Genomic DNA, 12,832 nt, shown 5'->3' on the forward strand with positions numbered 1-12,832 from the left:
ACAACTCCCATCCACCAGCAGCACCTCTTGACTCCATCTACTTGCCATTCTAGGCCTCGGGCACCCCTCCTCCACTAAGGCCCTAGCCACATTCCCCTAAAGCACAAACTGACATCAGCCAACCGCACACCTTCCCTTCTAGCAGCCAAACCCTGCTCCCACTCCAATTCAGAACTGCAAAGAGCACCTCTTGCCTCCCCCTACTCGCCCTACCATCCCTACTGCACACCCACAACAAGAACCGGCCTTGGCCTCCTCGCCTCACCCCGTTTCCACCAGGCTTCCTCACACCTTCCTCCAGGCAGGGCCACCCTGCTCCCACCTACTCCCCCGCCAACTCCCATTCACCAGCAGCACCTCTTGCCTCCCTCTACTAGCCATTCCAGGCCTCAGGAACCACTCCAGCACAAATGCCCTGGCCACCTTCCTCCCTGACAGATACCGACACCAGGCCCACTCACACATTCCTCCCACAAAGGCCACCCTCCTCCAACTTCACCACCGCCAACTCCCCTCCACCAGCAGCACTGCTTGCCTCCATCTACTTGCCATTCCAGGCCTCGAGCACCCCTCCTCCACTAAGGCCCTAGCCACATTCCCCCAAAGCACAAACTGACATCAGCCAACCGCACACCTTCCCTTCTAGCAGCCAAACCCTGCTCCCACTCCAATTCAGACCTGCAAAGAGCACCTCTTGCCTCCCTCCTCGAGCCATTCCAGGCCTCGGGAACCACTCCAACACAAAACCAATGGCCACCTTCTTCCCTGAAATATATCGAAACCAGGCCCGCTCACACATTCCTCCCACAAAGGCCACCCTGCTCCAAATGCTCCCCCGCCAACTCCCATCCACCAGCAGTACCTCTTGCCTCCCTCCTCGAGCCATTCCAGGCCTCAGGAACCCCTCCCCCACTAAGGCCCTATCCAGATTCCCACCAGTACACACTGACAACAGCCCATCTCACACCTTCCCTTCTAGCAGCCAAACCCTGCTCCCACTCCAATTCAGACCTGCAAAGACCACCTCTTGCCTCCCCCCACTCACCCTACCATCCCTACTGCACTCCCACAACAAGGACCGGCCTTGGCCTCCTCACCTCACCCCGTTTCCATCAGGCTTCCTCACACCTTCCTCAAGACAGGGCCACCATGCTCCCACTGCTCCCCCGACAACTCCCATCCACCAGCAGCACCTCTTGCCTCCCTCCTCGAGCCATTCCAGGCCTTGAGAAACACTCCAGCACAAATCCCCTGGCCACCTTCCTCCCTGACAGATACCAACAACAGGCCCCTCACGCTTTCCGCCCACAAAGGCCACCCTGCTCCAACTCCTCCCCCGCCAACTCCCATCCACCAGCAGCACCTCTGGCTTCCCTCTACTTGCCATTCCAGGCCTTGCGCACCCCTCCAACACAAATCCGCTCGCCAACTTCCACCCTGACAGATACTGACACCAGGCCCGCTAACACCTTCTTCCCACAAAGGCCACCCTCCTCCAACTCCTCCCCCGCCAACTCCCATCCACCAGTAGCACCTCTTGACTCCATCTACTTGCCATTCCAGGCCTCGGGCACCCCTCCTCCACTAAGGCCCTAGCCACATTCCCCTAAAGCACAAACTGACATCAGCCAACCGCACACCTTCCCTTCTAGCAGCCAAACCCTGCTCCCACTCCAATTCAGAACTGCAAAGAGCACCTCTTGCCTCCCTCCTCGAGCCATTCCAGGCCTCGGGAACCACTCCAACACAAAACCAATGGCCACCTTCTTCCCTGAAATATATCGAAACCAGGCCCACTCACACATTCCTCCCACAAAGGCCACCCTGCTCCAAATGCTCCCCCGCCAACTCCCATCCACCAGCAGTACCTCTTGCCTCCCTCCTCGAGCCATTCCAGGCCTCAGGAACCCCTCCCCCACTAAGGCCCTATCCAGATTCCCACCAGTACACACTGACAACAGCCCATCTCACACCTTCCCGTCTCCCAGCCAAACCCTGCTAGCACTCCAATTCAGACCTGCAAAGACCACCTCTTGCCTCCCCCTACTCCCCCTACCATCCCTACTGCACACCCACAACAAGAATCCGGCCTTTTCCTCCGCGCCTAACGCCGCTTCCATCAGGCTTCCTCACACCTTCCTCCAGGCAGGGCCACCCTGCTCCCAATAGTCCCCCCGCCAACTCCCATCCACCAGCAGTACCTCTTGCCTCCCTCCTCGAGCCATTCCAGGCCTCGGGCACCCCTCCCCCACTAATACCCTATCCAGATTCCCAGCAGCACACACTGACAACAGCCAACCGCACACCTTCCCTTCTAGCAGCCAAACCCTGCTCCCACTCCAATTCAGAACTGCAAAGAGCACCTCTTGCCTCCCCCTACTCGCCCTACCATCCCTACTGCACTCCCACAACAAGGACCGGCCTTGGCCTCCTCGCCTCACCCCGTTTCCACCAGGCTTCCTCACACCTTCCTCCAGGCAGGGCCACCCTGCTCCCACCTACTCCCCCGCCAACTCCCATTCACCAGCAGCACCTCTTGCCTCCCTCTACTTGCCATTCCAGGCCTCAGGAACCACTCCAGCACAAATGCCCTGGCCACCTTCCACCCTGACAGATACCGACACCAGGCCCACTCACACATTCCTCCCACAAAGGCCACCCTCCTCCAACTCCTCCCCCGCCAACTCCCATCCACCAGCAGCACCGCTTGCCTCCATCTACTTGCCATTCCAGGCCTCGGGCACCCCTCCTCCACTAAGGCCCTAGCCACATTCCCCCAAAGCACAAACTGACATCAGCCAACCGCACACCTTCCCTTCTCCCAGCCAAACCCTGCTCCCACTCCAATTCAGACCTGCAAAGAGCACCTCTTGCCTCCCTCCTCGAGCCATTCCAGGCCTCGGGAACCACTCCAACACAAAACCGATGGCCACCTTCTTCCCTGAAATATATCGAAACCAGGCCCGCTCACACATTCCTCCCACAAAGGCCACCCTGCTCCAAATGCTCCCCCGCCAACTCCCATCCACCAGCAGTACCTCTTGCCTCCCTCCTCGAGCCATTCCAGGCCTCAGGAACCCCTCCCCCACTAAGGCCCTATCCAGATTCCCACCAGTACACACTGACATCAGCCCATCTCACACCTTTCCTTCTAGCAGCCATACCCTGTTCCCACTGCTCCCACTCCAATTCAGACCTGCAAAGACCACCTCTTGCCTCCCCCTACTCGCCCTACCATCCCTACTGCACACCCACAACAAGAATCCGGCCTTGGCCTCCTCGCCTCACCCCGTTTCCATCAGGCTTCCTCACACCTTCCTCCAGGCAGGGCCACCCTGCTCCCAATAGTCCCCCCGCCAACTCCCATCCACCAGCAGTACCTCTTGCCTCCCTCCTCGAGCCATTCCAGGCCTCAGGAACCCCTCCCCCACTAAGGCCCTATCCAGATTCCCACCAGTACACACTGACAACAGCCCATCTCACACCTTCCCTTCTCCCAGCCAAACCCTGCTCCCACTCCAATTCAGACCTGCAAAGACCACCTCTTGCATCCCCCCACTCGCCCTACCATCCCTACTGCACTCCCACAACAAGGACCGGCCTTGGCCTCCTCACCTCACCCCGTTTCCATCAGGCTTCCTCACACCTTCCTCAAGACAGGGCCACCATGCTCCCACTGCTCCCCCGACAACTCCCATCCACCAGCAGCACCTCTTGCCTCCCTCCTCGAGCCATTCCAGGCCTTGAGAAACACTCCAGCACAAATCCCCTGGCCACCTTCCTCCCTGACAGATACCAACAACAGGCCCCTCACGCTTTCCGCCCACAAAGGCCACCCTGCTCCAACTCCTCCCCCGCCAACTCCCATCCACCAGCAGCACCTCTGGCTTCCCTCTACTTGCCATTCCAGGCCTTGCGCACCCCTCCAACACAAATCCGCTCGCCAACTTCCACCCTGACAGATACTGACACCAGGCCCGCTAACACCTTCTTCCCACAAAGGCCACCCTCCTCCAACTCCTCCCTCGACAACTCCCATCCACCAGCAGCACCTCTTGACTCCATCTACTTGCCATTCTAGGCCTCGGGCACCCCTCCTCCACTAAGGCCCTAGCCACATTCCCCTAAAGCACAAACTGACATCAGCCAACCGCACACCTTCCCTTCTAGCAGCCAAACCCTGCTCCCACTCCAATTCAGAACTGCAAAGAGCACCTCTTGCCTCCCCCTACTCGCCCTACCATCCCTACTGCACACCCACAACAAGAACCGGCCTTGGCCTCACCCCGTTTCCATCAGGCTTCCTCACACCTTCCTCCAGGCAGGGCCACCCTGCTCCCACCTACTCCCCCGCCAACTCCCATTCACCAGCAGCACCTCTTGCCTCCCTCTACTAGCCATTCCAGGCCTCAGGAACCACTCCAGCACAAATGCCCTGGCCACCTTCCTCCCTGACAGATACCGACACCAGGCCCACTCACACATTCCTCCCACAAAGGCCACCCTCCTCCAACTCCTCCCCCGCCAACTCCCATCCACCAGCAGCACCGCTTGCCTCCATCTACTTGCCATTCCAGGCCTCGAGCACCCCTCCTCCACTAAGGCCCTAGCCACATTCCCCCAAAGCACAAACTGACATCAGCCAACCGCACACCTTCCCTTCTAGCAGCCAAACCCTGCTCCCACTCCAATTCAGACCTGCAAAGAGCACCTCTTGCCTCCCTCCTCGAGCCATTCCAGGCCTCGGGAACCACTCCAACACAAAACCGATGGCCACCTTCTTCCCTGAAATATATCGAAACCAGGCCCGCTCACACATTCCTCCCACAAAGGCCACCCTGCTCCCAATAGTCCCCCCGCCAACTCCCATCCACCAGCAGTACCTCTTGCCTCCCTCCTCTAGCCATTCCAGGCCTCAGGAACCCCTCTCCCACTAAGGCCCTATCCAGATTCCCACCAGTACACACTGACATCAGCCCATCTCACACCTTTCCTTCTAGCAGCCATACCCTGTTCCCACTGCTCCCACTCCAATTCAGACCTGCAAAGACCACCTCTTGCCTCCCCCTACTCGCCCTACCATCCCTACTGCACACCCACAACAAGAATCCGGCCTTGGCCTCCTCGCCTCACCCCGTTTCCATCAGGCTTCCTCACACCTTCCTCCAGGCAGGGCCACCCTGCTCCCAATAGTCCCCCCGCCAACTCCCATCCACCAGCAGTACCTCTTGCCTCCCTCCTCGAGCCATTCCAGGCCTCAGGAACCCCTCCCCCACTAAGGCCCTATCCAGATTCCCACCAGTACACACTGACAACAGCCCATCTCACACCTTCCCTTCTCCCAGCCAAACCCTGCTAGCACTCCAATTCAGACCTGCAAAGACCACCTCTTGCATCCCCCCACTCGCCCTACCATCCCTACTGCACTCCCACAACAAGGACCGGCCTTGGCCTCCTCACCTCACCCCGTTTCCATCAGGCTTCCTCACACCTTCCTCAAGACAGGGCCACCATGCTCCCACTGCTCCCCCGACAACTCCCATCCACCAGCAGCACCTCTTGCCTCCCTCCTCGAGCCATTCCAGGCCTTGAGAAACACTCCAGCACAAATCCCCTGGCCACCTTCCTCCCTGACAGATACCAACAACAGGCCCCTCACGCTTTCCGCCCACAAAGGCCACCCTGCTCCAACTCCTCCCCCGCCAACTCCCATCCACCAGCAGCACCTCTGGCTTCCCTCTACTTGCCATTCCAGGCCTTGCGCACCCCTCCAACACAAATCCGCTCGCCAACTTCCACCCTGACAGATACTGACACCAGGCCCGCTAACACCTTCTTCCCACAAAGGCCACCCTCCTCCAACTCCTCCCTCGACAACTCCCATCCACCAGCAGCACCTCTTGACTCCATCTACTTGCCATTCTAGGCCTCGGGCACCCCTCCTCCACTAAGGCCCTAGCCACATTCCCCTAAAGCACAAACTGACATCAGCCAACCGCACACCTTCCCTTCTAGCAGCCAAACCCTGCTCCCACTCCAATTCAGAACTGCAAAGAGCACCTCTTGCCTCCCCCTACTCGCCCTACCATCCCTACTGCACACCCACAACAAGAACCGGCCTTGGCCTCCTCGCCTCACCCCGTTTCCACCAGGCTTCCTCACACCTTCCTCCAGGCAGGGCCACCCTGCTCCCACCTACTCCCCCGCCAACTCCCATTCACCAGCAGCACCTCTTGCCTCCCTCTACTAGCCATTCCAGGCCTCAGGAACCACTCCAGCACAAATGCCCTGGCCACCTTCCTCCCTGACAGATACCGACACCAGGCCCACTCACACATTCCTCCCACAAAGGCCACCCTCCTCCAACTTCACCACCGCCAACTCCCCTCCACCAGCAGCACTGCTTGCCTCCATCTACTTGCCATTCCAGGCCTCGAGCACCCCTCCTCCACTAAGGCCCTAGCCACATTCCCCCAAAGCACAAACTGACATCAGCCAACCGCACACCTTCCCTTCTAGCAGCCAAACCCTGCTCCCACTCCAATTCAGACCTGCAAAGAGCACCTCTTGCCTCCCTCCTCGAGCCATTCCAGGCCTCGGGAACCACTCCAACACAAAACCGATGGCCACCTTCTTCCCTGAAATATATCGAAACCAGGCCCGCTCACACATTCCTCCCACAAAGGCCACCCTGCTCCCAATAGTCCCCCCGCCAACTCCCATCCACCAGCAGTACCTCTTGCCTCCCTCCTCGAGCCATTCCAGGCCTCAGGAACCCCTCTCCCACTAAGGCCCTATCCAGATTCCCACCAGTACACACTGACATCAGCCCATCTCACACCTTTCCTTCTAGCAGCCATACCCTGTTCCCACTGCTCCCACTCCAATTCAGACCTGCAAAGACCACCTCTTGCCTCCCCCTACTCGCCCTACCATCCCTACTGCACACCCACAACAAGAATCCGGCCTTGGCCTCCTCGCCTCACCCCGTTTCCATCAGGCTTCCTCACACCTTCCTCCAGGCAGGGCCACCCTGCTCCCAATAGTCCCCCCGCCAACTCCCATCCACCAGCAGTACCTCTTGCCTCCCTCCTCGAGCCATTCCAGGCCTCAGGAACCCCTCCCCCACTAAGGCCCTATCCAGATTCCCACCAGTACACACTGACAACAGCCCATCTCACACCTTCCCTTCTCCCAGCCAAACCCTGCTCCCACTCCAATTCAGACCTGCAAAGACCACCTCTTGCATCCCCCCACTCGCCCTACCATCCCTACTGCACTCCCACAACAAGGACCGGCCTTGGCCTCCTCACCTCACCCCGTTTCCATCAGGCTTCCTCACACCTTCCTCAAGACAGGGCCACCATGCTCCCACTGCTCCCCCGACAACTCCCATCCACCAGCAGCACCTCTTGCCTCCCTCCTCGAGCCATTCCAGGCCTTGAGAAACACTCCAGCACAAATCCCCTGGCCACCTTCCTCCCTGACAGATACCAACAACAGGCCCCTCACGCTTTCCGCCCACAAAGGCCACCCTGCTCCAACTCCTCCCCCGCCAACTCCCATCCACCAGCAGCACCTCTGGCTTCCCTCTACTTGCCATTCCAGGCCTTGCGCACCCCTCCAACACAAATCCGCTCGCCAACTTCCACCCTGACAGATACTGACACCAGGCCCGCTAACACCTTCTTCCCACAAAGGCCACCCTCCTCCAACTCCTCCCCCGCCAACTCCCATCCACCAGTAGCACCTCTTGACTCCATCTACTTGCCATTCCAGGCCTCGGGCACCCCTCCTCCACTAAGGCCCTAGCCACATTCCCCTAAAGCACAAACTGACATCAGCCAACCGCACACCTTCCCTTCTAGCAGCCAAACCCTGCTCCCACTCCAATTCAGAACTGCAAAGAGCACCTCTTGCCTCCCTCCTCGAGCCATTCCAGGCCTCGGGAACCACTCCAACACAAAACCAATGGCCACCTTCTTCCCTGAAATATATCGAAACCAGGCCCACTCACACATTCCTCCCACAAAGGCCACCCTGCTCCAAATGCTCCCCCGCCAACTCCCATCCACCAGCAGTACCTCTTGCCTCCCTCCTCGAGCCATTCCAGGCCTCAGGAACCCCTCCCCCACTAAGGCCCTATCCAGATTCCCACCAGTACACACTGACAACAGCCCATCTCACACCTTCCCGTCTCCCAGCCAAACCCTGCTAGCACTCCAATTCAGACCTGCAAAGACCACCTCTTGCCTCCCCCTACTCCCCCTACCATCCCTACTGCACACCCACAACAAGAATCCGGCCTTTTCCTCCGCGCCTAACGCCGCTTCCATCAGGCTTCCTCACACCTTCCTCCAGGCAGGGCCACCCTGCTCCCAATAGTCCCCCCGCCAACTCCCATCCACCAGCAGTACCTCTTGCCTCCCTCCTCGAGCCATTCCAGGCCTCGGGCACCCCTCCCCCACTAATACCCTATCCAGATTCCCAGCAGCACACACTGACAACAGCCAACCGCACACCTTCCCTTCTAGCAGCCAAACCCTGCTCCCACTCCAATTCAGAACTGCAAAGAGCACCTCTTGCCTCCCCCTACTCGCCCTACCATCCCTACTGCACTCCCACAACAAGGACCGGCCTTGGCCTCCTCGCCTCACCCCGTTTCCACCAGGCTTCCTCACACCTTCCTCCAGGCAGGGCCACCCTGCTCCCACCTACTCCCCCGCCAACTCCCATTCACCAGCAGCACCTCTTGCCTCCCTCTACTTGCCATTCCAGGCCTCAGGAACCACTCCAGCACAAATGCCCTGGCCACCTTCCACCCTGACAGATACCGACACCAGGCCCACTCACACATTCCTCCCACAAAGGCCACCCTCCTCCAACTCCTCCCCCGCCAACTCCCATCCACCAGCAGCACCGCTTGCCTCCATCTACTTGCCATTCCAGGCCTCGAGCACCCCTCCTCCACTAAGGCCCTAGCCACATTCCCCCAAAGCACAAACTGACATCAGCCAACCGCACACCTTCCCTTCTAGCAGCCAAACCCTGCTCCCACTCCAATTCAGACCTGCAAAGAGCACCTCTTGCCTCCCTCCTCGAGCCATTCCAGGCCTCGGGAACCACTCCAACACAAAACCGATGGCCACCTTCTTCCCTGAAATATATCGAAACCAGGCCCGCTCACACATTCCTCCCACAAAGGCCACCCTGCTCCAAATGCTCCCCCACCAACTCCCATCCACCAGCAGTACCTCTTGCCTCCCTCCTCGAGCCATTCCAGGCCTCAGGAACCCCTCCCCCACTAAGGCCCTATCCAGATTCCCACCAGTACACACTGACATCAGCCCATCTCACACCTTTCCTTCTAGCAGCCATACCCTGTTCCCACTGCTCCCACTCCAATTCAGACCTGCAAAGACCACCTCTTGCCTCCACCTACTCGCCCTACCATCCCTACTGCACACCCACAACAAGAATCCGGCCTTGGCCTCCTCGCCTCACCCCGTTTCCATCAGGCTTCCTCACACCTTCCTCCAGGCAGGGCCACCCTGCTCCCAATAGTCCCCCCGCCAACTCCCATCCACCAGCAGTACCTCTTGCCTCCCTCCTCGAGCCATTCCAGGCCTCAGGAACCCCTCCCCCACTAAGGCCCTATCCAGATTCCCACCAGTACACACTGACAACAGCCCATCTCACACCTTCCCTTCTCCCAGCCAAACCCTGCTCCCACTCCAATTCAGACCTGCAAAGACCACCTCTTGCCTCCCCCCACTCACCCTACCATCCCTACTGCACTCCCACAACAAGAACCGGCCTTGGCCTCCTCACCTCACCCCGTTTCCATCAGGCTTCCTCACACCTTCCTCAAGACAGGGCCACCATGCTCCCACTGCTCCCCCGACAACTCCCATCCACCAGCAGCACCTCTTGCCTCCCTCCTCGAGCCATTCCAGGCCTTGAGAAACACTCCAGCACAAATCCCCTGGCCACCTTCCTCCCTGACAGATACCAACAACAGGCCCCTCACGCTTTCCGCCCACAAAGGCCACCCTGCTCCAACTCCTCCCCCGCCAACTCCCATCCACCAGCAGCACCTCTGGCTTCCCTCTACTTGCCATTCCAGGCCTTGCGCACCCCTCCAACACAAATCCGCTCGCCAACTTCCACCCTGACAGATACTGACACCAGGCCCGCTAACACCTTCTTCCCACAAAGGCCACCCTCCTCCAACTCCTCCCTCGACAACTCCCATCCACCAGCAGCACCTCTTGACTCCATCTACTTGCCATTCCAGGCCTCGGGCACCCCTCCTCCACTAAGGCCCTAGCCACATTCCCCTAAAGCACAAACTGACATCAGCCAACCGCACACCTTCCCTTCTAGCAGCCAAACCCTGCTCCCACTCCAATTCAGACCTGCAAAGACCACCTCTTGCCTCCCCCTACTCCCCCTACCATCCCTACTGCACACCCACAGCAAGAATCCGGCCTTTTCCTCCGCGCCTAACGCCGCTTCCATCAGGCTTCCTCACACCATCCTCCAGGCAGGGCCACCCTGCTCCCAATAGTCCCCCCGCCAACTCCCATCCACCAGCAGTACCTCTTGCCTCCCTCCTCGAGCCATTCCAGGCCTCGGGCACCCCTCCCCCACTAATACCCTATCCAGATTCCCAGCAGCACACACTGACAACAGCCAACCGCACACCTTCCCTTCTAGCAGCCAAACCCTGCTCCCACTCCAATTCAGAACTGCAAAGAGCACCTCTTGCCTCCCCCTACTCGCCCTACCATCCCTACTGCACACCCACAACAAGAACCGGCCTTGGCCTCCTCGCCTCACCCCGTTTCCACCAGGCTTCCTCACACCTTCCTCCAGGCAGGGCCACCCTGCTCCCACCTACTCCCCCGCCAACTCCCATTCACCAGCAGCACCTCTTGCCTCCCTCTACTTGCCATTCCAGGCCTCAGGAACCACTCCAGCACAAATGCCCTGGCCACCTTCCACCCTGACAGATACCGACACCAGGCCCACTCACACATTCCTCCCACAAAGGCCACCCTCCTCCAACTCCTCCCCCGCCAACTCCCATCCACCAGCAGCACCGCTTGCCTCCATCTACTTGCCATTCCAGGCCTCGAGCACCCCTCCTCCACTAAGGCCCTAGCCACATTCCCCCAAAGCACAAACTGACATCAGCCAACCGCACACCTTCCCTTCTAGCAGCCAAACCCTGCTCCCACTCCAATTCAGACCTGCAAAGAGCACCTCTTGCCTCCCTCCTCGAGCCATTCCAGGCCTCGGGAACCACTCCAACACAAAACCGATGGCCACCTTCTTCCCTGAAATATATCGAAACCAGGCCCGCTCACACATTCCTCCCACAAAGGCCACCCTGCTCCAAATGCTCCCCCGCCAACTCCCATCCACCAGCAGTACCTCTTGCCTCCCTCCTCGAGCCATTCCAGGCCTCAGGAACCCCTCCCCCACTAAGGCCCTATCCAGATTCCCACCAGTACACACTGACATCAGCCCATCTCACACCTTTCCTTCTAGCAGCCATACCCTGTTCCCACTGCTCCCACTCCAATTCAGACCTGCAAAGACCACCTCTTGCCTCCCCCTACTCGCCCTACCATCCCTACTGCACACCCACAACAAGAATCCGGCCTTGGCCTCCTCGCCTCACCCCGTTTCCATCAGGCTTCCTCACACCTTCCTCCAGGCAGGGCCACCCTGCTCCCAATAGTCCCCCCGCCAACTCCCATCCACCAGCAGTACCTCTTGCCTCCCTCCTCGAGCCATTCCAGGCCTCAGGAACCCCTCCCCCACTAAGGCCCTATCCAGATTCCCACCAGTACACACTGACAACAGCCCATCTCACACCTTCCCTTCTCCCAGCCAAACCCTGCTCCCACTCCAATTCAGACCTGCAAAGACCACCTCTTGCATCCCCCCACTCGCCCTACCATCCCTACTGCACTCCCACAACAAGGACCGGCCTTGGCCTCCTCACCTCACCCCGTTTCCATCAGGCTTCCTCACACCTTCCTCAAGACAGGGCCACCATGCTCCCACTGCTCCCCCGACAACTCCCATCCACCAGCAGCACCTCTTGCCTCCCTCCTCGAGCCATTCCAGGCCTTGAGAAACACTCCAGCACAAATCCCCTGGCCACCTTCCTCCCTGCCAGATACCAACAACAGGCCCCTCACGCTTTCCGCCCACAAAGGCCACCCTGCTCCAACTCCCCCCCCGCCAACTCCCATCCACCAGCAGCACCTCTGGCTTCCCTCTACTTGCCATTCCAGGCCTTGCGCACCCCTCCAACACAAATCCGCTCGCCAACTTCCACCCTGACAGATACTGACACCAGGCCCGCTAACACCTTCTTCCCACAAAGGCCACCCTCCTCCAACTCCTCCCCCGCCAACTCCCATCCACCAGCAGCACCGCTTGCCTCCATCTACTTGCCATTCCAGGCCTCGGGCACCCCTCCTCCACTAAGGCCCTAGCCACATTCCCCCAAAGCACAAACTGACATCAGCCAACCGCACACCTTCCCTTCTCCCAGCCAAACCCTGCTCCCACTCCAATTCAGACCTGCAAAGAGCACCTCTTGCCTCCCTCCTCGAGCCATTCCAGGCCTCGGGAACCACTCCAACACAAAACCGATGGCCACCTTCTTCCCTGAAATATATCGAAACCAGGCCCGCTCACACATTCCTCCCACAAAGGCCACCCTGCTCCAAATGCTCCCCCGCCAACTCCCATCCACCAGCAGTACCTCTTGCCTCCCTCCTCGAGCCATTCCAGGCCTCAGGAACCCCTC

This window comes from Struthio camelus, chromosome 26 (assembly GCF_040807025.1).
Source record: "Struthio camelus isolate bStrCam1 chromosome 26, bStrCam1.hap1, whole genome shotgun sequence".
Taxonomy (NCBI): Eukaryota; Metazoa; Chordata; class Aves; order Struthioniformes; family Struthionidae; genus Struthio; species Struthio camelus.